The 27,736-nt window shown below is 41.5% G+C and overlaps 1 pseudogene; it reads left to right on the top strand.

Annotated features, from left to right (window-relative positions):
- The first annotated feature begins 44 nt into the window (after positions 1-44).
- LOC145545644 (FUN14 domain-containing protein 1 pseudogene) lies at positions 45-27,736 on the top strand (annotated as a pseudogene).

Consider the following 27,736-nt stretch of genomic DNA (forward strand, 5'->3'; position numbering starts at 1 on the left):
CAGCCGCCTCCCTTCTCCCTGTAGGGGCAAGGTGGTGTTTGACGATGGAGAGCGCCCTGGCGTGAGTGAGTTAGGATAAGAGCTGTAATCCTTATCTGTGTGATCTTCATTCGGACAGGCCACCTCAGAATTCCAGAAAGAAGGCTTCGGGCTGGGCTAGCTACAGTAGGAAGAAAAATATATTGGGACTCTTGGAAACGTCAGCAAGCTAGCTTGAGTGCTTGTTGAAAGCAATGATGGTGGAGGGAAGAGAGGTGGGTGGAGGGGAAGGTGGGTCTTGCTGGGAGCCAATTCTTGGCTAGGAAACTGGCTTCTCTGTCTCAGGGCCCCAAGGTCAAGGTAAAAGGAGGAAAGCAAACAGGGCCTGGCTAGTCTAGACTGGGTCCTGTGACCTTGGACCGGGAGTCTGCCTGCTGTCTGGCTGGTGGCGGTGGGTGGGTGGAGAAATCGGCTGCTTTCCCAGAGGCAGGTGTTGGGGTGGTGCAGGGGCCCTGGCTTCCCCTCCTCTGAAGTGCGGTTTCCCGGTCCCGCGAAGAACCCCCCGGGCGAGGTGGACCGGGCTATAGGGGGCAGCCGGGAGAAACAAAGGGCCTGAAATGGCCACCTATTCCTGGGTCTGGGGAATGGTCTAGCCCAGCGCGTCTTCACCCCGCCAGAACCCAAAGACGAGTCCTTCCAGCCTTTGGGAATAAGGGGCAGAATAGCAGAAAGGCTCTGGGTGCGGGCGGCCCAGCAATAAATAAAATTAATGATATGTTCTTTTCCAGGTTTATATAAGGGCATTAACTATTCCTATTGCAATGAGATATAGATTTAATTAACCCAGCAAATTTACAATTTCATTTATTAGGGGCGCTGTGCAGCCAAAATCTAGCGACCAGTGGCAAGAGAGGGAAAAGTCCCCTTCCTTCAAGGAAGACCAGCTGAAGATGTAGGCCCCCAAGAGACTAGAGAGAGTGAGAAGGCTGCAGGGGAAAGTTCAGGACTCTGGAGAAGCATCTGCAGGCTCTGAACCATCCCTCACTCTTTTTCCGCTCAGTTCCCCAAGACCTTCCGAACCTGAAACTGCCGACTCCAAGAGTGGGGCGCGCCGGAGTGGGGAGCGAGGCCTTGAGGAGAGAGCCTGGGGCGGGAGGCTCAAAGTAAAGCCTTGTTGGTTAACTAACTCTAGGCCTGGGGTCACTTCTCCCGTCCCCCCGCCCCGGAAAAAAAATTGTGGATCTCGCTGAGACACAAATAAAAGCAAATTAAACACTCCAGGAGATTATGCACTACTGGAAACGTCCTAATTACATCTCAGAGGCGATCCTGCCCTAGAAAGCCAGGCGCTTAAATCCTCGGCCCGGGCGCTCGCTTACCCCCCACCACTCGGCCACACCTCGCTCCTCCCGGGGCTTCTCGGAGGGATGATGGAGCTGGACTGCAGTTAACAGGAAGTCAAGAGAAATGAATAGGAATATGACCCTTCGATCTCTAACTGTGATGTTGGTGTGTGGAGAAAAGGATGGAGCATTTCATCATACTAAAGGAAAATGGAAAACAGTTCCTCTAGCCCCCGTCCAGAAGCCCCAGGCTGCGCTCTTCGCTCTTTTTTTCGAAGGGACATTTGTGATGGCGAGGCCACGGGAGCGCTCTGTCCTCAGTGTCCTCTATAGACTGGGTTCACTGCTAAGTTCAACTCTGAAATTCTTGTTTTCAGAGGCTCCAATATATAAAAGAGATATTCGATGTGCCTTCTTACTGGAAGTGTGTGTGTGTGTGTGTGCGTGCGTGCTCTCACATGCCTGGCCTGTGGGTTTGTGGGCAGGCTCCACGCACTGTTTCAGCACATGTTCTTGTGGATAAAGCCCAAATGTATTCATGAAGATATCTGGCTCGAATCCTCTCCGTGCAAATAAAGATCTCTGCCGGTCTGTTTCTTTCTCTGGATACACAGTTTATATGCTCATCCTGCTCTCTACTTAGACCAGGAAAATACCAGGAAAATGAGGAAGCAGATGTCTGTGTCTTTCTCAAGGTGAGGGGTGAAATTCCTGGCCTGCTGTGTTAGAGACCAAGTCGCAGGGGTAAGTTAGCAGCTTGCCGCACACACTGCAGCCTGGGTGTAGCTAGAATACCAGGTTAGGGAGAAGAGAATGAGAGAAATGAGGTTGGTGTGCCCCATATTCAGTGTCCAGATCGCCTTCTCTGGAAATCAAGCATCAATTGATTTCCCTTCATTTCCCCGCCCCCATGTCCCCTTTCCTCTGTTTCCTCTATATTCTCCAGAAAAAAGAAAGAAAAAGGGGGGAAAAAAAAAGAGCTTGAAGCTCTGAAGCTCCTGCCCCCCCTTTTTATGGGAGAAATTCCAGTTTAAAAAAAAGAGGAGGGAGTGGGTTGAGGCTGCAAGAGAACAAAGAGCCTTACCACCATGGGGTCTGGATTCTTGCCCAGACTTGGGGCCTTGGTGGGCGGGCATAGAGTTTGGGGGCCCCTTTCAGGTCCAGGATACAAGCTGCAGACACGATGGAAGAGGAGGATTGTGGAGGACAGAGGACATAGGACTTGAGCTATCTAGGAAAGAAAGGGATGTGGGGGATGAAGAGGCCACAAACAGGAAGGGGTGGGGGTTGGGGGGCTGTGGGAGAGACTTCCACGCATTCAGAGGAAATTCCCAGTGGGTCACAAAGGGTGATACTGGTGGGGAAGGAAAGAAAACTGACTGATACTGTGTCTCCCTGGCCCACCCATTTCCCTCCTTGCCTCCTTTCCCCCCACCTCCCTGGCTCTAGCATGAAGATGCAGATGCCACTCCCAGGCTCCTGGATTCCTTTGGAATCTTGTTCACTTTCTCTCTCCACCCTCACAGCCTGGACTCCGAGGGGATCCACCCAGGCCTTTCCTCCAGTCTGAGACTCACCTCCTGGACAGCAGCTCCATCCTGGCATCTTCCACCTTTATTGTTCTCCCTCCTTGGGCTCCTCGATTGAGGGGAGATGGGACCAGGATGGGATGAGCATTGATTTGCTCCTAATTTGCTTTCTGCTCTCAAACCCAAACTTGCTTTCCTCCAGGCCCTATTCACTTCCCTCTCTTAGACATCAGGGAAACCTACCCTCTTTGTCAATTTAGGGTTGCAGTGCTGGCTGAGAGTTTGGGAAGTCACGTTAAACATTCCTCTCTGATTCTGCAGGGATCCACAGGAAGGTGGGGGATTAGGCTACCATCTCCAGCCTTTTCCTGGATTCTCCTCCAGCCTGCCCTCAATCACAGACCCTGCCTGTTGTGCTCTGTGTTTTAGTAGGGGATCAGGTAGCCACTTCCCTGGGGAAGTCTCAGGAAGCCTCCTCCAGTGGGCTCCAGGATTCCTACCTCAGCCCTCTTTCTTCCCCTGCTTCCCATCCTGGCCCTCTCAGCCCTGCCAGGCTCCTCACAGAAACACTTTCCAACTCTCCTCAACCTCTCCTTCCCCAGCCCCACTCCTTTTCTAATCTTCATTCTTCCTATTCCCTTTTTCTTTTTCAGCAGCATCTCTGCCAGTCATTTGCCCTCCCGCCACCCAACATGGACAGAAGTTCTGGGAATAAACAGAGTTAAGAAAATTAACGAAGTATCTCTCCCTCTTCTTACTGCCCGGAGTCCCTACCCCTACTCCATCTCTGCAGTGGGAGAGGGCCCTCTGTCCCCCTCCTCTCCCCCCAAACACCTCCTCCTTTTTTGGAAACCCTTTAAAAACAGAGAAAATCTCTCCTGGTTTTAGGGCCTGTCTGAGAGGGAGTCCAAGTTCATTTTCAAGTTAGACAAGGGAGCTGAGGGGGGTTGGGGAAGAGGTGGGGGAGTGTTTGCTAGGGGCTGGATTTGACTTCCTTGCAGAGATCTAACAACAGGCCCTTTTGGTCAGAAAGCCAACAAACCGAACGCTTGGAAAGGTATTTATCACTTTTGATAATTTCCTACATCTTTTAAAGTTTAAATTTGGGGCTCCTAGAAAGGAGACAGACCATCTCTTCTCTTTTCTTCCCTTCTTTCCCTTCCCCTTGCCTTTCTGTGTGTTTCTTTAAGATTTCAGATTACTTTAAAAGAAGATAATGGAAAATAACATTTTTCTGAGAAAGGATTGTAGACCTCAATACAGCATTCTTCTGGATCAAAATGGACTGTTTTTCCTGTCCCAAATAAGGAATAAATATAAAAGGCATAGCTGAAGGGCTGAACATTTCTTCTCTAACTAGGTGAAAGTCTGCCCTCAATTCCATCATGATGCTGATACCTGGAGTTTAGTGGCACCTAAGAGGTAGATAGAGATGGTAAGAGGTTGTATGTATATTTCATTATGAGGAAGGGGGGAAATTATACTCTAAATGGATTACAGCATACTTCTCCCTATGACCAGATACCCTCAGAAGTAACATCAAAAGACGCATTCTAATCATTCTAATTTGAAAATAATTGAGCTGGACACCAGAAATTAAAGAACTTTCAGAAGATCCCTCACCAAAAGAAAGAAAATGTAGTTTTCCTATCTCCAAAAAAGAGGGAAATGAAAACCCAAGGCTCAACTAAAGGGGGAAGAACACCTCTTTGCTAAAATAGCTGATCTTGCTTGAGAAATATGGAGCAAAAAGGCAGGAGGAAGATTCAGTAGGTACCTGGGACAAGATTTCTGCTGGTGGCAATAAATTCCACCTTCCTAAAAAGATATAATTTGGTGAACTATTAGTGACTGAAAGGAAACTGTCCCTATGGTATCTGTAAGGAAGGGACTGCTAGATTTTCTCTCCCTCACTGTCTCCTAACCCCAGTTTCTCCTTCTCTAGAGTGTATTTAGAAGAATTTTCTCTCTTAGTTATGGTCTTGTACATGCCCACAGTAAAGTCGATGAAATCTAAAGAACTAGAAAGGAGGATTCGGACATCCATTTTCTCTCTTCTGAAAGATTACCATACTCACTTGCATAGTCAGAGGAAATTTAACTTAGATAAGAAAAAGTTATTTCAGGGTATAGAGAACACCTCAGACTTCTTGCACTTGATGGTCTTCAGCATTTTTGGGGAGCATGACTGTAAGGTCCTGGTTTTTGAACACTGTTAGATAGTACACAGCCTGGGGAACATGCATGGCGATGGCTGTGCATTGTGCTAGCATGGAGATGGGTTTATCATGACAAAGGTGCTGGTGGGGGTAGGCTTAGGATGATGAAAGAAAGGGAAACACAGTCAGGATTTGAGCTTGGGGAGACCCTCAGAGGATCCTCTGACTCCAGCTATCTGCAGTGATGGTCTTCTCTCCTTTAGCTGAGCCACTTTAAGCAAATGGGTGGGAGAAAAGATCATCCTTATGTCCGCAGAGATGCTGTTTCTAAGGGGTTAAGGAAACCTTGTACAATTCCTCTCCTACTCTGAGGACTTAGGACAACCTTTTTCTGCTAGAATCTGCATTTGTGACTTGAAGCACTAGTAATTCTTTTCAGTGCTTGGTTTATTAATGAACTTCTCTCCAAAGAGAAGTATTTCTCTCATCTATTACAGACCTATCATCACTAAACAAATAAATATGTAATATATGCTTTGTTAGATGTTAAGGGAACTTTAGATAAATATTAACATAAGATATGTGCCCTCAGATACCCATCTCCATCTAATTAGGTACTCTTTGTAAAAAAATTAATATTTCCCTTGAATATGAAACATAGTCACATTTAAATTTTTTAAAATTTAAAGCCAAGCCTTTAATTGTCTTTATGCCAGCCCTGAGATGTGTGTGGGGAGTTTGGTGGACCTGTGGTTTGGTGGGTAAAAACATATATTGACACAGACACATGGGTTTCATAATCCACCTTCACCAGCGTTTTCTCTGATGCAGTTAGCTATTAAGCAGAGATGGTATTCAGGCATGTATGTAAGGCAGAAATGCTTTTTGTTAACAATTTTGCTAAAAGCCTTCTATTTAAGAGAGAATAAAGACACCATGTCTGACGATATCCAGGATGAACTTTGCAGTATATAATTCTCAGACCCATTTCATCGCAGCGATCACTTAGCGGAATTACGTGCCTGCCATGAACCAAATTGCCATCTAGCCAAACTTGGCAGAGTCCCGGCATTGGCATTGTTCTTTCAGGGCATTTTTTTCCCCCTGCACAGATTTTTAGGAGATTTGGGTCACTTTTGGAGCCTGGATGGCTAGTACTCTCAGTAAGAGCAATCACTGCCACCTGGCTCCGCCGGGAACGCGGCACCAGCATCTAATTGCTTTCTCTTTTCTTTCTGGATTGCTCTCAAGACTTCGAGAGCTCTTCCGTTAATTTTAACAGGCTGATTTTGTTTGTGTTTTCTACATGTAGTAATTATTTAGTATTTGATTTCACTAACTCCGACTAAACTGAAGCTTGGCGCAAGCCGCTTCACCCGGGAGCATCAATGGCCGAGCCGTGTGGACAGCGGGACGAGCGCCCGCGCCGGCAAGCTCCCGCTCCACTCCCCGCGGCGCCAGCGCAGAACCAGGGGACAGTCACAATCACAGCTCACACCCTTAATCCTGACTGATGCACTTGGGTGCACTCCATGGGCACTGATGGCCGAGCACACAGGTGAGTACATTTCTCTGTGGGGCAGAGCGGACTCTAATGAGATTCCAGAGAGCTCGGGGCGTGTGGGGAGGCCCGAGTGCCTGGAATTCAAGAGCGTGCAGCTGCGAACAGATCTGATGGTTCTGGAAGTTGGTCCCTGCGCCTCCAGGGGTTCCTGTGCTTATTTGAAGGGACGCATCCTAACTGCGGATTTTTTGTTGATAACCACCACTGCCATGTCCAAGAATCAGCCAGCTTTCCTTTGCTTTTTTCTGTCTGCCTGCTCCTGTGGAAAGGGTACCTCCTAAATGGAGAAAGAAACCCCTCCCCCTATTCTCCATGCCTTGTGTCCAGTCTTGGGATAGGAAAGTGGTCTTCTAAAAAATCATACACTTACAAAGATTTCTCCCAAAGAGTTGAGAGAATCCCTGATTTTAAAAAAAAAGTGGGGAGAAGTGAGTGGGTGGATGGGCGGGTGGATGGGTGAGTGGAAAGACTGGAGGCCAGAGGCAGAGAAGCCATGAGAACAGACTTTTGCAAAGCTTCCTAAACGTTAATTGGCCTTAGGGTAAAGGAAGAAAGCAAATTACTCAGATGTTAGGGATCTTGGTATTAACCTCTGGGTAGCTATGTGTTTGTTGCCATTTGCTTTTTTACATGTTTGTTACTATTTGCTTATATAATATGTATGAAGTGGCACAGTCATACATGGTTCATGTAGAAACACATGATGACAATATCCCCTCCAACTGGATATGTTTCAGTTGTACTTTTAAACCTAGTGCATATATACTATAGGCCTACAAATTGCTGATACTAAGTTTTTTCTTTAGAATACTTTGTCCTTCAAATGGCAGGGGTAGGCTCATAAGCAGTGGCAAATTTCTCTTTTCAAACATTGCCAGTAAGAAGAGTGGGCTCACTACCTTTTAAAGTTTAGCCTCCTGATTCTTGGGGGGGAAAAAAGAAAGCTTCCCAAATGTATTCGTCCTAGGAAGAAGAAAGTCCAGTCCCATCCCTTCTTCCCTCAAAATGACTGCTCCTTTAGTCCCTGGATTCTGGCTGTCTGGGTGCAAACAGAAGAGTGCTTCTTGCAAGGCCCAGAGACTTCCCTCCTGTCTGCATTCTGGCCTCTCAAGGCTCACTCCTTAGGCTCTGAACTGGGCAGGAATCTGGGCAGGGATCTCTCGGATGTTTTGCCCAGTTTGGAATATGGATCTAAATCTACCAGTTCAAGTCAAGTGGGTTGATACCCCAAATTCACTCTGCGATTGCATTCAGCCTAAGGGTTATGTGGAGGGGGCTGGCCCTACCCAGCTGTGATCAACCTGGAAAAAAACCTGGAGGTCCAAGAAATATGTTTTCCAATGACATAAGGAGAAAACCTATGTTTTCTCTCTCTCTTGCTCACTTTCTCTTTCATGTATATCATATATGCGTTTTGACAAATGTGTCTAGTTCTATGCTTTTCATCGCAGCAGAAGCCATATCCTTAGAGGAACTGGTACTCTGGAAAGGCAGATTCTGCCCTTTTAAGCCAGGAAAAATGCACAAAGGACCCTTTCCACCATCGTGGAGCACACTGCACTGGTCTCTATTAGATTTTCCTTTTCTCTCTCTCTCTCTCTTTTTCCTCTCCATCCAGGAGAGTCTCCACAAGCAATCAGAATTCTCCTCTTCCTAAATTACACAAATAATCAATCCAAAGGTGAGAGGAAGAGTTGTGAGAATGTTTTCAGGATTTCACCGTGATAATGCTTTCTAGTACTGCCCTCCCCCCCCACACCTCCCACGGACAACCTTGTGTCTATGACCCGCCCCACACGGTGAACCTGGAGGATGCTGGCCATGCTATTTGAACAGGAAACATACCTGTGAAATTTCAAAATCTGTCTTGATGACAAGGTAGCTTCAGTTTCGAGAATCTAAAACTGTCGGGGAGAGCCCCCATCTCAAGGCCGAAAAGGCGCCTTTTCGTGCCCTCGGGGGGAACAGAGTGAGCTCGAGGGGTCCAGACTAATGGGGGAGGGTCTTCAGCGGAAAAGCCGGTGGGGTCATAATCTTGCTCCAGACCTTTATTTAAAGTTCAGTCGAATTATTTAATTTTTTTCTCTCCCAGGGCCGTTCAAATTGCTCTCAAATCTTGTCTTCCTATCTAATTCCCCAGCAGCTTCCTCATCTTCCCTGGAGAACTGATGAAATCAGGAAAAGAGAATGGCCGCAGCTGAGCAGAACTCGCGCTCCCCTTGCCGCCCTGCGGCCTCATGAGCTGACCCGCGCCTTCCGGGCGGTGATTTCCAGGGGTGCGGGCTGTGATGCCCTGGGCTTTTTTTTCGTCCCGCCCCCCACGGGGATCTGGAATCCAGCGGTCCTGACGCCTGTTTCCAGGGAACCTCCTGAGTCTTTGGGCAGCTGGGGTCGCGCGCCCCTCTCGAAGGAGCCCGGGACTGTTTGCACAATTCCAGACAGACGTCCCACGCTCCCAGCCTGGGACCTGGAGACCCTTCTCTTCTCAGCCTGAACCAAACGAAATCTGCACGAGTCACAGCCTCAGTTCCCAGACCAGGTGGCGTCTACCCATTCACATCTTTGTTTTTTTGAGGGGAACAGATTTAAAGAAAAGAAAAAAAAAATCCTCAAATGGGGAGAACTGTGTTTTCAAACATTTCTAGCGGACCTTGTGTGTATGGGCGCTGCATCCGCCCAGCGCCTCCCGCCCTTCCCAGAAGCCGGGTTCGCAGCACCTCCACTGCAGGGGACCGAATCATTTAACCGCATTCGCCCTTCCAGGACTGATCGCTCCCTAAAACCGTTTTTCCAGAAGTTAGCCTCCCTGTCCAGGCGGTGTGCGAGCTTCGGCCGCTGCGGGCGGGTACTCATCTCCCGCCTCCGCGGGGTGCAACACCGGGAACCCCAGATCCTCCAAGCCTTCGGACCCGGCTTTCTCCTGGACGAGCAGTTAGGAGCGGCCGAGGTGAACTCAGGAATGATTGACCCCCGACGCCTCTAAAGACTTCACTTCGCAGCTTTGGAACTCCCAGAACCGACGTCCTGCTCCATCACGGGGTTGCGGGGACCCGGAGTAAATTCAACCCTTAAGTGTCTACACTAACGTATTCTTTCCTCCCTAAGTCCCTTTCATTTTACTTAGAAAGCCTCGGCTCTGCTCTTTGCTTTGGGATTTGACAGACCCCCATCTCCCTCAGTGTGTTTTTCCTGCGTGACTTCCAGATTATTTGAAGAAACCCAGCAGGGAAGGGTGCTTAACATAAAACTCCAGTGAAACTAGGGGAACAGGAAAACGTTCTCTGAATAAGGTAATGAGTGTCTCTGCAGAATGGAACTTCTGGGGAAGAACGGAGATGCCCTTTTTGTTTTTAATAGCGAGCCAGAGGCCTGAAATTTAGATAACAGAGGGGATCAAGTTGCTGGAAACTTTGCCTTAGGTGACAAATCCAGTGAAGCTGTTTGCTCCCATCAGGAGTGAGACTCCAAGAGAGGCAAGTGTTCTTTTTGTTTGTTTTATTAATTGTAAATATTCAAACTCTTCTTGAGATGACCTCCTCTCTGCCAGATGTGTTTTCTGATCCTACCAGAATGAAGCATTAAAAAAAAACCACTTAAATCCAGTTTTGGAATTAACCTCGTGTGAAATACGATTTTGTTTAGGGTTGAAAGACCAGGCGGTTCTGCTTTCACTGGATTTTTATGGCCTCTGTGTCCAGGGTTAAGTTTTATTGGATTCTTTTAATAACAAAAAGTTTTTTAGGGTTGTGTTCCCTTCCACACTTCCCAAGACCTAGGGGTTTTAGGCACATCTTCATTACACAAGAGGCCAGAAGTTCCATAAGGGAAGAAACCGGTCTCTTATGAGTGGAAAGTCTGGGCAGGCAAGCTGCAGGACCCTGTCCATCTTTATGGCCACCTGATTGCTGTACCCTCTGTTCTTTCACAGGCGTCCTCTCTTCCTCCCCATCTTTTCTCTCTCCCATACATCAACACGTGCCATCTGGGAAAAAAGATCTCTTTGGAGAGTGATGATCTTCCTTTTGAAGAAAGAAGTATTCTTACAAAGGTCCTGTAGAACCACTGGTCCTTCTTGAGGATTTTCCAGGTTGGTCTCTATAGCAATTATTTCCCCCAAATCTGGTAGCTCTTCACAGCTGGGCTACATTCCCCAGCTTCCTTTGCAGTTTAGGTGGCCACAAGACTAAGTTTTTGTCAATGGAATGCATATGCCATTTTCTAGCCAAAGCTTTTAATAAGTGGATGTGCCCCTATCCCCTCCCCCAGTGCCTTCTGTCCCCTTCTTCTGTTAATCTTGAGGCCCTAGGGAACAGCAGAGATTCTCATGGGAAGAGCCTGGATCATTGAATCACATGTGGAAAACTGCCCACTGACAGGTATCATTTGCCTAGGACTTTATCCAAGGGAGAAATAACCTATTGTGTTTGATCCACTGTACATTTTAGATTTTATTATTGACTAACATGCTCTTTAAAGACAAAATCGTCCCTTATAAATGTCAATGGATGTTAGGTCACCTTTATTGGATTAAAACTCCAAGAGGCTCCAAGATTCTTTTACCTCTTCTTAGGTGACAGTCTGATAACAACTTTAAGTCATATATACAATTTCAAATCTGTAATTAGAATATCCAGTCTGGCGTATCTTCAAGGCCCTGAGTTGGATTTAATGTGAGATCTTCTCCTCTCTGTAATTCAGGATTGCTTCAGTCTAGATGCCTGTAGAGGGAAGGAGGGGGTAGTTTTGACTTATTACTTAGCATCGAGTTTTTCCCTCCCCCTATCCTCAGCTGCTGTTTCAGATCAACTAGTGGTTTGAGAGGTGGAGACAATGGGGGATTGGTTTGAACGATGTCTAGCGACTTTGAATTTAGATAAACTAACTAGATCAGGGATGCTGCAGTGGTGCACAGCACCAAATGAAGCAGAACTTTGGTCATTAGTTACTTAATGGGATATATAGACAAGAGAGTGGAGGTCTAGACGATTTATGATTTTTAAGTAGATTTTCTGAATTATTAGTTTGATATGTTTCCAAATTTGAGTAAAGAATCACCATTCATTCACTAGGTTGTATAGAAATGGCCCCCACTGGTCTCCTGCAAAAGTGGATGATATGGAAGCATTTCTCCAAAGGTAATGAGAATACATTGTTTTGAATTAGTTCACCCAAACTTCTCCCATCATCTTGCCTAGATTGTAGACTAGGCTCACTCTCAGAGCATGAATTCCTGTTTTTTGGCCCTTTCCAATACTAGGAACTGGGTCCTTTCCTCTCTGCAGTTCTGTTTTGCATTCTACTTCTTTTATGGAGATCACAGCAGTTGTCTGATCGTTAAAATGCCTGCCAGACTCTTTGACATTTTTGAGACACTGGCATCCCTCTTTATAGCCAGTGCCAAGCTGTTCAGACCAGCCTTGGGGTCATCAGGTGGGGAGAAAGCCTGTCTAGCAACAGCATGCCAAGTGCAGAAGTGTTAATGATACAATTTACTTTATCTGTGGATCCTGCTTGACTATAAGCTTTTAGGGCTGTCTACACTCTGATAAAGGAAAACTTCAACCCCTCATTGGGTTATTTCAAAATATCTAGATATATTGTGGTGAGTGGATGGATTAACCAGATGACATTTTCTTCCTGCTTAGGAACAGTTGCTTGGCATAACAGAGACCTTTTAAGTGTGCATTTTATTAAGTGGCATTTTCTGAGCCTGCTCTGGGGGCAGAGCTATAGAGTGGGATGTAGGTAGACAAAAGGCGTTGAAATCTTGCCTACCATTTCTTACCTACCTAAGAAACATTCTTACAATTGTCAGCATGGAGGGATTTCAGATGAAAGTAGCCTAGTCTTTGGAAAGAATGGCAGATTGGGTTAAAGATTGAATAATCCATCGTGGATGACCACTTGGCCCATTTTCTCTGGATCATGTCCAATCTTCTAATTCACTTTTTCAAGTCTACAGTAAGCTATATTCACTATTCTCCACTTTCTGAGAACAGCCAAAGTGGGAAGGGACTTTCAGTCAAAAGAAGAGGCTGGTCTCTTTAATGAAACGTATTTTTCATACAGTGAGGGCTGTTAGACATTGGAATGGGAAGTGAAGAGTATGTATCCAGTTTCCTTATGTAGCACTTTGAATACTAGATCTTTTCTAATTTACCTGAGCAGAAATGGGTGAGTACTAGATCAGAGAGACAGGAGCATGTCCAAGACAACCTCTCAAGACCTCGTTTTTTCCCTCTTTTTTGCTGTTGGCTTCTATAATTTTCTGACAACGGTAGTACCTGTAAAATGTGTAGGATTCAGTAGCAGGGTCAGGGGCTGCTGTCACTTGGCAGACTTCAACAACAAGACCCTGGCAAAGACTTTAGAATGAAAACGTCGGGAAAGTGAACCCTCAATGCCCCATCACCAGAGGACTGGCTGGGAGCTGTCAGGTTGAAATACTAGTCCATTTGGGAAGGGAAAGAACAGGAGCAAGGCCTCTGGCACTCCTCTCCTCCTCGAAAATACCTCTCAAGCAACAGAACCGATGCCAAACACATAAAATTAATTAAGAAAAGAGATAGGGGAGGTATCAAGGCTGAGCTTCTACCCTAGCCTGTGTCAATCAACATCCTTATGGGGAACAAGGCACTGCCCACACTGGGGGCGGGGCCACCACAAGAGGTGAGGCTGGTTTCCTGCACAGCGGGAGACTTATCCAATCTGTGCGAGGAGGTGGAACATGGCTCAGGACCCAGCAAAAAAAGATGAGACGATTGAGAGACAGAAGAGGTGCCAGACACGTCCATGAACAGGGAGGAGGAGGAGCGGCAGCGGCAGCTGAAGAGAGGCTGGAGGAATCTGCCGAGGGAGGAATCCTCAAGGAGGGGAGGTCGCTCAGAGCTGAGATGGGGCTGAGGGCAACGTGGGGAAAGGCTTGTGCCCCAGGTTGGGCAATGGCTTGTGCAGTTTGGAGACGGGAGAGTGTATTGGTGTGCAGAGTGCAGGAGTCTGGTTGAGCAGAAATTCTGCAACAGGAATTATAAAGCTGGCAGGGAAAGAGGGGCCAAACTTGAATTTCTGGGTAAAGGTGTTTGTGGCCATAATGCTGACAAGGGAAGAAGATTTTGCCCTGGCTACCTTTCAGAAAGAAGTAAAATCCAAGCAAAGGAGGGCAATGCAGTCATCTTTGGTGAGCAACAGAGGATAAACAGAAAAAGCAAGCTGCTTCCCCAGTTCCAGCCTGAAGTAGCTGTATCTTCTAGCTACTGCAGGAGCATCCAGGGAAGAGCTAAGAAATGTGTGGTAGCATGTGACTCTCTATATGTCCCCATGAGTGTGTTTAAGGCTGCAGGTACATGTCTTCATATGTTCTGATTGCGTTTCTTCTGGAACCCTTTAGAAAAGTATGCAGAAGATGCACCAATAAATACAGTAGTGCAATAGATTAGTAGGTAGACTGCTGAAAGAGCTTGAGAAATATATATCCCATGGAAGAAAGTGTAGTACTGACCCCTTCATACACACACACATGCTGAATAACATTCATATATATATGTATGTATTTCTAATATATATATATATCTGTATTAGAAATGCACATATACGATGACACGCCATTTCAGATCCGTGCAGAGACACAAGTGCTATTAACTGCTATCCATTTCACATACTATAGAAAAAGATAAGAGAACAGTAGACTTTAAATGGTGTCTAAATCATCTTATCTAATTTTTTTTGTCTATAAGAAAGAATATCAGCTAACCAACTACTTCAAGCAACATAGTGCCTAATTTTTTTTTAAAGAACTACAAAAAATTAGTCCAATATCTAACTGCCACTAGCATGTGTGCTATAGACAAAAGTGCACTGAATCCTGTAGGAATAAAAATATATGAATTATTAGTCCATACCTATCACCTAATAGCAGAATGTCCTTTGGTAAGCTACTTTCTCTCTGACTCTGTTTCTTCATCCATTAAGTGTGGAAGTTGTTTAGAAAATCTAAGCTTCCTCTTAGCTATAGTCAGAATATACATATATCACATATGGAGTGTTAGCCAAGTGGCCAGAAAGTTTGGTGAAAAAGATCAGAAGATGACCATAGTTGTCCACAAAATGCCCAAATAATTTTTTAGTTCTGTTTTCTAATGACAAAATTTCAATTTTTTTGATATTGTGAGGACTTTTGATATTGTAAGGGGTTAATGACTGAAATTTTCATTTTTTAACAGCTGCGTTGGTGTCACACAATGAACCTGAGAATGAATAGTTCTATAGTCACTTGTTCTACCCAAATGTTGGAGATTGACTTTAGTTACACAGTGAAATACTTTAGTTACACAGTGAAATGCTTTAGTTAAGTCAATGAAAAAATCAGTTATGTTGGCCATTTGGCACTATGTAGTCAAAACTTTTCTTTGTGTGTGTGTGTGTGTGTGTGTTTTAACATTTTAAGCGGATTGAGTGTCTGTGTTATGGATGTGTGCCCATTTCCTCCAGAATTGGTGCTCAGGCCCTCTTCTCTCTGGATCTCTCTCTACCTTCATCCTGATTAATACCAAACACAAAGACTTCGCTCTGGTCTCCCAGAGCAGCCACATTCTGAAAACCAATTAGCATACTTTAAAGATCCACGTAGTTATGCATGTTGAACATACAGACCAGCAAATAATAGCACACTCTTTTTTTGAAGGCTCCTATTAGAGCACTGGCACTTGCCATGATATTCCATTGCCAAAAAAAAAAAAGTCTGCAGCTGGTAAACTTCATCCTGAATGTCAGCAGGGGGCTGATCCCATAACACAACAGTCTGAGATAACCTGTATCACAAAGCTAAGCCTGGCTGTGATTACTTAGCATTTATATAGCACTTTATCTGGGTTCTGTATGTCACCATCATTAATGGGAGATAACTCACCAGGAGTAATAGCTAAGAAAAAAATTCATGACCGAAAAGAAAGAAAGAAGGGAAAGCTTAAAGGATCTGAGTGATTCCATAGGGGCTTGCAGTTGCCATTACTGGGTAATGGGGAGAGGGCAGAGATGCTATTTCAAAGAGGACAAGGAAAGCTCTTTTGTCTCTCCCCTGTGAATAGAAATGACTGAAGGTGCAGGAGAGAATGAGTTCAGACAAGGGAGAAAACCCTGCCAGGGAGACTCACTAAGCCTGAGCTTGACTAAAAGAATTTATAGTTTGTCTTCTATAGCACCTTAGATCCCAGGGAAATTATCATCTAGCAAAGATTGTGAATAATGGTTGGAGGGTGGTTCTGCCTGGAGGCAGGGGAATGGACAAGATGCCCTTTTAAGGTGGCTTTCAAGCCCAGAAGTCTATTTTTAAATAATTTTATTTATTTTAATTTATTTGGCTGCATCAGGTCGTAGTTGCAGACTCTGTTGTGTCATGCAGGATCTTTTGCTGTGGTTTGCAGGCCCTCTATTTGCAGCACACTGGCCTAGTTGCCCGAGGCAGGTGGGATCTTAGTTCCCCCAACAGGAATCGAACCTGTGTCCCTGCATTACAAGGCAGATTCTTAACCATTGGACGACCAGGGAAGTCTCCAGAAGTCTAGTTTTTAAAATAGAACATTCAAAAATTCATCGGTGTTCCACTGTGGTTTGTTTAAAAAAATTTTTTTAATTGTAGTTGATTTACAGTGTTGTGTTAGTTTCTGGTATACAGCAAAGTTATGCAGTTATATATATACATTCTTTCTCATATTCTTTGCTTTATGGTTTATCACAGGATATTGAATATAATTCCATGTGCTATATAGTAGGACTTTGTTGTTTATTTATTTTATATATAGTGGTTTGTATCTGCTAATCTTAAACTTCTGTTTTATCTTCCCTTACCTGCTTTCTCCTTTGGCAACCATAAATTTGTTTTCTATGTCTGTGAGTCTGTTTCTGTTTCATAACAAATTCATTTGTGTCATATTTCAGATTCCATATATAAGTGACATCATATGGCATTTCTGCTTCTCTTTCTGACTTAGTTCACTCTGGATGATAATCTCTAGGTCCATTCATGTTTCTGCAAATAGCATTATTTCAATCTTTTTTATGGTTGAATAGTAAGTATTCTGTTGTGTATACATCTCCTTTATCCGTTCACTTGTTGGTGGACAGTTACGTTAGTTCCATGTCTTCGCTCTTGTAAATAGTACTGCTATGAACACTGAGGTGAATGTATCTTTTTGAATTAGCTTTTTCTCCACATATATGCCCAGGAGTGGAATTGCTGGATCATATGGCCACTCTATTTTTAGTTTTTTAAGGAACCTCCATACTGTTTTCCATACTGGCTGCACCAATTTACATTCCCACCAACAGTGTAGGAAAGTTCCCTTTGCTTCACACTCTCTCCAGCATTTATTTTTTAAAATTTATTTATTTTATTTATTTTTGGCTGTGCAGGGTCTTTGTTGCTGTGTGTGGGCTTTCTCTAGTTGTAGCGAGCAGAGGCTACTCTCTAGTTGCAATGCGAGGGTTTCTCATTGTGGTGGCTTCTCTTGTTGTGAGCACAAGCTCTAGAGGGTTCAGACTTCAGGAGTTGGGGTTATCAGGTTCTAGAGCATGGGCTCAATAGTTGTGGCACTCAGGCTTAGATGTCCCACTGCATGTGGAATCTTCCTGGACCAGGGATCAAACTCGTGTCCCCTGCATTGGCAGGTGGATTCTTAACCACTGGACCACGAGGGAAGTCCCAGGATTTATTATTTGTAGACTTCTTAATGATAACCATTCTGACCAGTGTGAGGTGGTACCTTATCGTAGTTTTGATTTGCGTTTCTCTAACAACTAACAACATTGAGCATCTTTTCATATGCCTAACTGGCCATTTGTATGTCTTCTTTGGAGAAATGTGTATTTAGGTTCTTTTGCCTGTTTTTTGGTTGGGTTGTTCGGTGGTTTTTTGTTTTTTGTTTTTCCCGGTATTGACTTGTATTAACTGTTGGCATATTTTGAAAATCAAACTCTTTTGGTTTCATCATTTGCAAATATTTTCTCCAAGTCCGTAGGTTGTCTTTTCATTTTGTTGATAGTTTCCTTTGCTGTGCAAAAGCTTATAAGTTTGATTAGCTTTTGTTTATTTTTTGTTTATTTTTGTTTTTATTTCCATCATTTTGGGAGAATAGCTTAAGAAAACATTGCTATGATTTATGTCAGAGAATGTTTTGCCTATGTTCTCTTCTAGAGATTTTATGGAGCATGCAGTCTCAGTAGTTGTGGTGCAAAGGCTTAGTTGCTTCGAGGCATGTGGAATCTTCCTCAACTAGGGATTAAACCCGTGTCCCCTGCTTTGGCAGGCAGGTTCTTATCCACTGAGTCAACAAGGAAGTTCAAGACCTCAGGCTTAAACTTGGTTCTACCATTTGTTATCTGTGTAAGCTTTGGGAAATGATTTAATCTGCTTGAGACTTAATTTTCTCATTTGTTAAGTGGAAATTTTGTAGAACATATTAATGAGATGGGCTTTTCTTTCCAGCATTATAGCAAGTAAAAATGCTTTACTATAAACCACTTAGAAATACTAGATAAAATATAAATTAAAAAAATATATATAGCTGAACTTGTTAGAAAGAAAATTCTCCTAAGGGACCAAAAATAAGAAGAGAACTGAAAACTTGAACCATAAATGTGAGAACTGATCCTGAAGCTTCCTCTACAGTGTATTTAGGAGTGATTGCTGATCCTGGTAATCAAAGGATTGTTTTTGTTTGTTTTTTTGTTTTGTTCTTAAAGTTAAACACCAATCAGAATGTTAATTTTTAAATATTATAAATACAGGATATAAATAAATATTATAAATACAGGAACACATATAAACTTTAGATTTATTTAGGTTTACTTATTTCTTCCAATTTGATATGTTTAATTAGATTAAGTAATTTGTATTCCATTTCTCCAGTCAATACCCACTATTGTTATTTTATTTTTTTTAGGATTTTAATGGTCATATTAGAATAGGAATCAAAATTTGGCCCAAATAAAAAGGAAGAGTAGAAAAAATATCTGCTCCCTGAAAAAAATTGTAAAACAACTATACTCCAACTAATATATCTGCTCCTTAGTAAAGGGAAAGAACAAAGAAGTTTATCTTGGTCTGGGTTCTGGAATGGAAAAGAATTGAAACATATCAAAACACATTCTCCTATGATATATATATATATATATGTGTGTGTGTGTGTATATATATATATATATATTTTTTTTTTTTTGCCTCCCTTCATGCCAGTTTGGGATTCAAATTTTTATTAATGGTGCATTGTATAGGAATCCTTTAGTTGAGAAATATAACAGCAACATTGAACAAATTCTGGAGGCCATGTGGGGCACTCTTGGGAAATGCTCTTGAGATCACAGAGGATGCCATTGTGTGCAAATGCATGGCATTTAAAAAGCATTCAGAATATATGGACTCCGAATGTGAAGAAGTTTTATAAGTGCCTTAATTCATTTATTTCCCTTATATATATATTTTTCTTTTTTGCTGCACCGGGCAGCTTGTGGGATCTTAGTTCTCCAACCACAGATGGAACCCAGGCCCTTGGGAATGAAAGCGTGGAGTCCTAACCACTGGACCGTCAGGGAATTTCCTATTTTTTTTCTATGAATACACAAGTAATAACCTATAAAACCTATGTCCGAAGTCTGAACTAGTTCTCTAAATAGATAGCAAAAATTTCTGTGTCAATAAAGTATTTGTTTTAGTTTAATTGCAGTAATGGCTTTCTTAATTCAGTAAAATAATGGTGCTTCTTACCTTTGATATCATCTTAGATTATGTGATGTACAAGAGTCATTGTATGAGTTAGGATTCAGGACTGAAAAAAAAATCTCCCTAGGGATTTTAAACAGGAAGAAATCAAGGAACTAAGTCCTTACAAATTATTGAATGGGCTAGGGGAGTGGAAGCCTCAGTCAATTCATTGTCTTTATCACACCTCCTTTCACAAAGATAAATGCATCACTGAAAGTAGAGAAAGGTGGCCCCTACTCTGCTCTGCCTTCCAAATCTCTCAGGCATACATCTTTTGGATGGAATCTAATTTGTATGCAGAACCCGGGAAATGTAGGTGGATACTTATTTGTTTTGCTTTCTAGATTCTCTTTTATGAAAAGATAAGGGAATGAGAAGGGATTTTCAGCTCCAGCAGACCATATCTATGAGGGTAGCTAAGTATAAAAACCAAATGGATAGAAGTGTATCACTTCATTAATTGCAAGTTAAATTATTAGCTATAAATTAAAGCCACAATAAGATACTATTAGATATCCACCAGATTGGCTCAAATAAAAAATTCTTCTTATAATACCAAGTATTGGTGAGGTTGCTGAGCAATGGGGTGCTTATATATTTCTGATAGGAGTATAATTTAGTACATCTTGAAGAACAGTTTGGCATTATCTGATAAGTTTGAAGGTATGCATATCTTAGGACTCAGCAATTCTATTCTAAGTTTATAACCTACAAAAATGCACATCTACATGTACCAGTATACATGAACCATAATGTTCATAGCAACATTGTTCATAACAGCCCCAATTGAAAATGACGAGATGTTCATAGCAGTAGAATAGTTAAATATTTGGTATATTAGACAGTGGAATAGTACATAAACATACACACAAAAAAGAATGAGCCACAGATAAACACAATAAAGTAGGTAGATGTTTAATGTATAATATTGGTCCAAAGACAAGGACAGAAAATTTTACATACAGTATTTATTTTATAATGTTTGAAAACAAATGAAACTAACCTATATTGTTTAGGAATACATACTTAGGTGGTAGAACTTTTTTTTTTTTTAATACAAGACAGAGATTACCATGAAAATCAGGATTGTGGTTACCTCTAGTGGAGAGGAAGACAGTGTGATTGGGAAGATACAGACAGAGGGCACCTGGAATTTGGCAACATTCTATTTCTTGATCTGTTACTGTAACTATAATAATTAATTCAACAATACTTTTTTGTGTGTAAACTTCTATGTATGTGTTGCACTTAAATTTTTTTAAGTTTAAAAAAGAAACTAAATGGGTAAATAAAAAGAAATCTAAGTATAAGTAAAAAGAGAATTATAGAGCTAGAGGAGAGATCTGAGGAAATTGTTCAGAAGGTAATGCAGGAGATAAAGAGTTAGAATATATTAGAGACTGTAAGGTGAGCTGGAGAATGAGAAGGTCCAACATATAGTAGTTCTGGAGGAGAGAATAAAGAGACTGGGAGGAGGCCACATTTTATCAAAGAGATTATGGCTGAGAATTTTCCAGAATTAATTGAAGACATAAGTACTCAGATTCAGATTGCAGAAATCTTCAGCAGGATTGATTAAACTAAATCCATACTCAATATACCTTGCTGTGAATATTCTATTCAATTCCAACTACAGTGAGAAGTTTAAAAAGCAAACAGAGAGAAAGACACATTATCTTCAAAGTAACAACAATTTTATTCACGGCAGACTTTCTGAAAGCAACAAAAGAGACTAGGTAACAAGAAAAAATGTATTCAAAGTTCTAAAGTTTTAAATTTTTTCAGCATGAATTCTTTAGTCAGCTATACTATCATTCAAGAGTAAGCATGAAATAGATAAATTTCCAGACAAACACAGCAGGTTTCTTAACACAAATAGACCTCCCACTAAAGACATTTTCTTTAGGGAATTTCCTAAAGAAAATTTCAACCCAGAAGGAGGAAGTGAGATAAAAATAAGAATTGTGAGAATAGTTTCGATGAGTAAAGACACTGAAAAATGTGGTATATCTAAACAAGCATTGACTAGCCAAACAATAGTAATAGTGACTAATTTGGGGATATAAAAATAAGGGGCATTATAATACTGGACAGCAATTACATATAAAATGAGAGAGATATGATCAGAATTAGAGTTCCAAGTTTCTTGCATTATTTGGGAGGACAATAGGGATATTGCTTAGGCCAATAAGATTACTTTTTAAAAATTAGAATAATTGTGAAAAGAATAGAAATAGAATATACAACTTTCAAATTAGTAAAGGATAAAAGGAAAATTTTTCAAAACTCATCAACTTCATAGAAAGCAGCAAGAGAGACACTGAAAAAATATAAGCACAAAATAATCTGGTACATATAAAACAAAAGTTATCAGTAACCTCATCAAATCTAAATGGACTAATATCAACAGTTAACAGATTGAGATTGTCAGACTGGATTTTAAAATTTAGTTATGTGCTGTTATATGTCATATATCATAATGACATAGAATGTTTGAGATTAAAAGAATAGGAAAAATACCAAATAAGCTGATATTACTATATTAAGATGGGACAAAATCAGCTTTAAAATACATAGAAAAGTGGTTACTGCGGGCTTCGGGGAGAGGATAATAGGAAGTTATTGGTTAATAGGTACAAATTTTCAGTTTGTGATGGATGATGAAAAAGTTCTAGCGATGGAGAGTGGTGATAATTGCACAACAATGTGAATGTACTTAATGCCACCAAACTGTATGCTTAAAAATGGTTAACATGATAAGTCTTATGGTGTGTATATCTTACCACAATTAAAAAATTAGACCTTAAGATTTAAAAAATGTAATCAGTATATAATCATGAAAGCAACAGTTTACCTGGAAGATATAGCATTTACTTTTACGTGCTCACTTAAATACATAAAACAAAGCTACAATAAGAAGATTATAAATTTACCATAATAGTTGGAGATTTAAAAATTATAACTCTCTAGTAATTGGCACACTGGTAGATAAAAATTAGTAAAGACATAGGAGATTTGGATAACACAAATCTTTGTATAACAATTGGAAAATACACATTTGTTTTTAAAATATACAGAACCTTTCAAAAACTGACCACATACTGGACCACAAAACAAATCTCAACAAATAAAAAGAATTGGTGCACAGGGAACTCTACTCAATGTTCTGTGGTGACCTATCCGGGAAGGCAATTCAAAAAAGGAGGATATATGTACACACAGAGCTGATTCACTTGCTGTACAGCAGAAACTAACACAACATTGTAAAGCAAGTATACTCCAATTTTAAAAAAAGAATGTGTTATACAGACCATTTTTCTCTGCATGCAAGCAATTAATTTAGATAGCAATAATAAAAAAGATTAAATTCCCATATAGTTGGAAATTCATGAAAAAATTTGAATTATAACTAATAATGGAAATTGGATAATATTTAGATTGAATAATAAAGAAAACATACATTCAAAATACATAAGCTATAGCTAACATAGCATTAAAATAGCCTTTATAGTCTTAATACCTTAGAAAAGAAGAAAAAGAAACAAAAAGCTAAGTTCCAACTCAAGAAATTACCAAAAAAGAGTCACAAAACCTCCCCTATAGTTGAAACAGATGGAAAGAAATAATAATTGTAATAAGCAAGGTGAAAAGATAGCCTTCAGAATGGGAGAAAATAATAGCAAATGAAGCAACAGACAAACAATTAATCTCAAAAATATACAAGCAACTCCTCCAGCTCAATTCCAGAAAAATAAACGACCCAATCAAAAAATGGGCCAAAGAACTAAACAGACATTTCTCCAAAGAAGACATACAGATGGCTAACAAACACATGAAAAGATGCTCAACATCACTCATTATTAGAGAAATGCAAATCAAACCACAATGAGGTACCATTTCACACCAGTCAGCATGGCTGCTATCCAAAAGTCTACAAGCAATAAATGCTGGAGAGGGTGTGGAGAAAAGGGAACCCTCTTACACTGTTGGTGGGAATGCAAACTAGTACAGCCACTATGGAGAACAGTGTGGAGATTCCTTAAAAAACTGGGAGTAGAACTGCCATACGACCCAGCAATCCCATTGCTGGGCATACACACCGAGGAAACTAGAATTGAAAGAGACACATGTACCCCAGTGTTCATCGCAGCACTGTTTATAATAGCCAGGACATGGAAGCAACCTAGATGTCTATCAACAGATGAATGGATAAGGAAGCTGTGGTACATATACACAATGGAATATTACTCAGCCGTTAAAAGGAATACATTTGAATCAGTTCTATTGAGATGGATGAAACTGGAGCCCATTATACAGAGTGAAGTAAGACAGAAAGAAAAACACCAATACAGTGTACTAATGCATATATATGGAATTTGAAAGATGGTAACAATAACCCTATATGTGAGACAGAATAAGAGACACAGATGCATAGAACAGTCTTACGGACTCAGGGAGAAGGTGAGGGTGGGACGTTCTGGGACAATAGCATTGAAACATGTATATTATCATATGTGAAACAGAACACCATTCCAGGTGCGATGCATGAGACAAATGCTCAGGGCTGAGGCAATGGGATGACCCAGAGGGATGGGATAGGGAGGTGGGAGGGGGGTTCAGGATGGAGAACACATGTAAACCCATGGCTGACTCATGTCAATGTATGGCAAAAACCACTACAATATTGTAAAGTAATTAGCCCCCAACTAAAAAAAAAAAAAAAAAAAGGTTGAATTGACCTGTGTATATATATATATATACAGGTGCTAAGAAGTAACCTCATCTTTTCAGGATCTGCTTCTGTCTACTCTCCAGGCACATTTTTTAACTGTGATTTTTATTCTTTTCAGTAACTGATCCTCATTTTTTGTTTTTAAACTATGTAGCTTGAGAATATAAAATAAAGAAGTCATAATAAGCTCAAAAAAATTAAAAAAGAAATAATAATTGTAAAAGTAAAAATTAGGTAACAAGGATACAATAGGGACAATCAACAAAACTACAGATTGGTAAATGCTCACTCACCAAAGGGTTCCAAGAAGTCTCAATAATGAGGTTGGATAGGATCACCTGGGTCTTTAAATGTCAATCATTCTCTATCAAACTGCCCAGGAGATAGAGAACTCTTCATACAGTAGCTATGGGCACAAGTTGGAAATTATGCAATGAAACAGATTTTTCTCTCACCAAAGTAGATTTGGCTACCATATACCTCCTGAGGATAATCTGCCAACAGCACAGACCAATAATGAGCCATATGATACTGTACCTGAGGGAACCAGCTAAGACAGGCTGATTATAGTGGATCCCTTCCATCATGGAGAGGCCGTGTTTTGCCTCATTTGAATAGACATTTGCCTTCTCTGATCATAATGCTTCTGTCAGCCCCCTCATGCCTGAACTTAGTAAGTGCCTTCTTCACCATTATGATAACCCATACTGTATCTCCCCCATCCAAAGTACTTACCAAAAGAAGTGAAGCAGTGGGTTCAGGCTCATAGGATTCAGTAGTCTTAACATGTATTCTATTATCCATAGATAGTGGACTTTATGAAATGATAGAAGGGTCTAATGATTCTACTACAGAGCCAGCTGGGAGATGATCTTTGTGAGTTTGGGGTGCTGTCTTGTAAGACTGACTGAGAGAGCCATAGTTGGAGATATTATTCGTATAGCCAAAATGTATGCGTCTAGGTACTAAGAAGTGTATGTAGGGTTGAATTCTCTCATGTATGTGCGTGCGTGCTCAGTCACTTCAGTCGTGTTTGACTCTTTGCAACCCTAAGGACTGCAGTCCACCAGGCTCCTCTGCCCATGGGATTTTTCCAGGCAAGAATATGAGAGTGGATTGCCATGCCCTCCTCCAGGGGATCTTCCTGACCCAGTGATCAAACTCACATTTCCTTCTTTACCACTGAGCCAGCAGAGAAGCCCCAATTTCTCTCAGTGTTACACATACTGACCAACTTCAATATTTTTCTTGCTTCTCATCCCTCTAAACTTGGATTCTAATTTAGAGGTATTAATTCCTAGGAAACTTTTATATTCTTTATGCCACTGAATCAACAGGCAAAGGAGTTCTTGTACCAGCTGGGGTGAAACAAAGTGGTTGCTTTGCAATGAGAGCAGGGGATCCTCTGGGGTGCCTCACAGCAGCTCTATGACTAGGGTAGAGCTGATTGAAGATTGGAGCACCCCCAATGCAGGCAGAACCCCTAAAGTCTAGCTCCTTCAGGTATAAAGGTTTGGGCCTCTCCACCAGGAACCCAACCAGCTAGGTGCTGATTAAAGACAAAAACAGCATGGAATGGGTAGTTGATTAAGAAAGTTTTAAGTAGCAGCTACAGCCTTGTTCTCAGAAGCTTTGGGCCATATATGTGTGGTGTTGGCAGTTATGATGGTGGGAGCAGCAGCTTTCTGGCCTCTTGATTACAACCATAGTGGTATGTTCTTCAACTAACAAGTTTAGTGGCAACTTCTGACTCCTGTTCTTTCAGTCTTTCCAACAATTTTGTGAGCATCGAACTTCTTTACATCAATGTGGTAAATTCCTTTCTGCTCAGAATACCTGGAGTTATTTCTGTCCTTACATTAAGCTCTGACTAGAGGAGAAGGGGGCAGCAGAGGATGAGATGGTTAGATAGCATCACCTACTCAATGGACATGAATTTGAGCAAACTCCAAGAGATAGTGGAGGACAGAGGAGACTGGCATGCTACAGTCCATGGGGTTGTGCAAAGAGTCGGATACGAGTGAGTGACTGAACAACATCAGGTAAGTGTGATATTTGCATAGGGATGATCAGATTGACTAATTTAAAAGACTAGAACCCACAAACAGACCTGTGCTATTTAAATCTAGTATCTGATATTTCAAACCAGTAGAGAAAATGCTGGACTATGTAATTAATGCCGCTGGGGACAATGGGCTTCCCTTAGGGGGGACATTAAATCCTTTTCTCTCACTAAACAAAAAATTAATTCCAACTGGATTAAAGAAGTAAAGGTGAGGGGACTTCCCTGGTTCAGTGGTTAAGACGCCACCCTCCCAATGCAGAGGCTGCTGGTTCAATCCCTGGTCAGGGAACGAAGATCCCACATGCCACATGGCCAAAAAAAAAAAAAAAAAACTGATAGAACTGTGCTTTGCATGTAGCAAAATAAAATAAATATTAAAAAAAAAAGAAGTTAAGGTGAAAAGCAAAAGTGTAACACCATTAGAGGAAAATATAAGAAAAATTATTATGCTAATAACTTAAATTTACATCTCTAGCTTATTGCTGTTGTTTAGTCACTAAGTTGTGTCCAACTCTTTTGTGACTCTAAGGACTGTAGCCTGCCAGGCTCCTCTGTCCATGGGATTTCCCAGGCAAGAATACTGGAGTTGGATTGCCATTTCCTTCTCCAGGGGATCTTCTCCACCCAGGAATTGAATCTGTGTTACCTGCATTGGCAGGCAGACTCTACCACTGAGCAACCAGGGAAGCCCAAGGAATACCATACAACAGTTAAATAAATAAATGAGCGCTGCTTGTAGCCACACAGATAAATTCCAAAAACAATATTGAACAACAAAAGCTAGCTGAAGGATAAGTATGGTATGATACCACTTATAAAAATGAAGAAACATATGAAACAATATTGTATATAGCTTATGTTACATACATATGAAATAAAAGTTTTTGAAAACCTCCATGGTAATGATAAGCACCAAATTCAAGATGGAGGATATTTCTGAGAAAGAACACTAATATGATAGGGGAAGATTATCCATGGGTTTTCCTTATATTTGTAATTTATTTCTAAGCTGAAAAGTTGGCACATAGTGTTAATTTTCTTATAATATATACTTTTTGTATGACTGAAATATTTGATAATTTAATAATAGGGCCCAGAACTCCCCTCCCAAAGAATATGAAAGTGATGATGACTTTTATGACATGTTAGGTTTAACTGAGTATGTAAGAAGACACCACTGGTGGAATCTAGTGTTTGGTCACAGTCTGGTCCTGTGGAAGAAATTACTCAGTAGCCACCCAGATTGTAATGGATGAAGTGAGTGACAGGTGTGCGGGATTTTTGTTCCAGAAAGTTGGAAAACTTGAAGCAACTGCAGTAGGTGGTGGCTTTCTTCTCCTTCAGATTGCCAGCCACAGTGGCTGTGTGCAGATCAACTGGAAGGGAGCTGAAAAAGACATAAATAAACAAAGCAAAAGGATAGATGAAGAAATGAGCAAATAAGGCAGCACCTGAAATCAACAACAGAAGAAGCAACAGAACTTGTCAAACAACCTTGTGATATCCGGTGGATTTGTGGGAGGCTTTTTGCTAGATCTTGAATCTTCACGATGTGAATGTTCTGTCATGGTGGGGTCACCTCTGAGAAGTGGTGGTGACAAGATGATCTGA

Source organism: Giraffa tippelskirchi, chromosome 4, assembly GCF_054371585.1.
Source record: "Giraffa tippelskirchi isolate mGirTip1 chromosome 4, T2T-mGirTip1v1.2.pri, whole genome shotgun sequence".
NCBI classification, from domain to species: domain Eukaryota; kingdom Metazoa; phylum Chordata; class Mammalia; order Artiodactyla; family Giraffidae; genus Giraffa; species Giraffa tippelskirchi.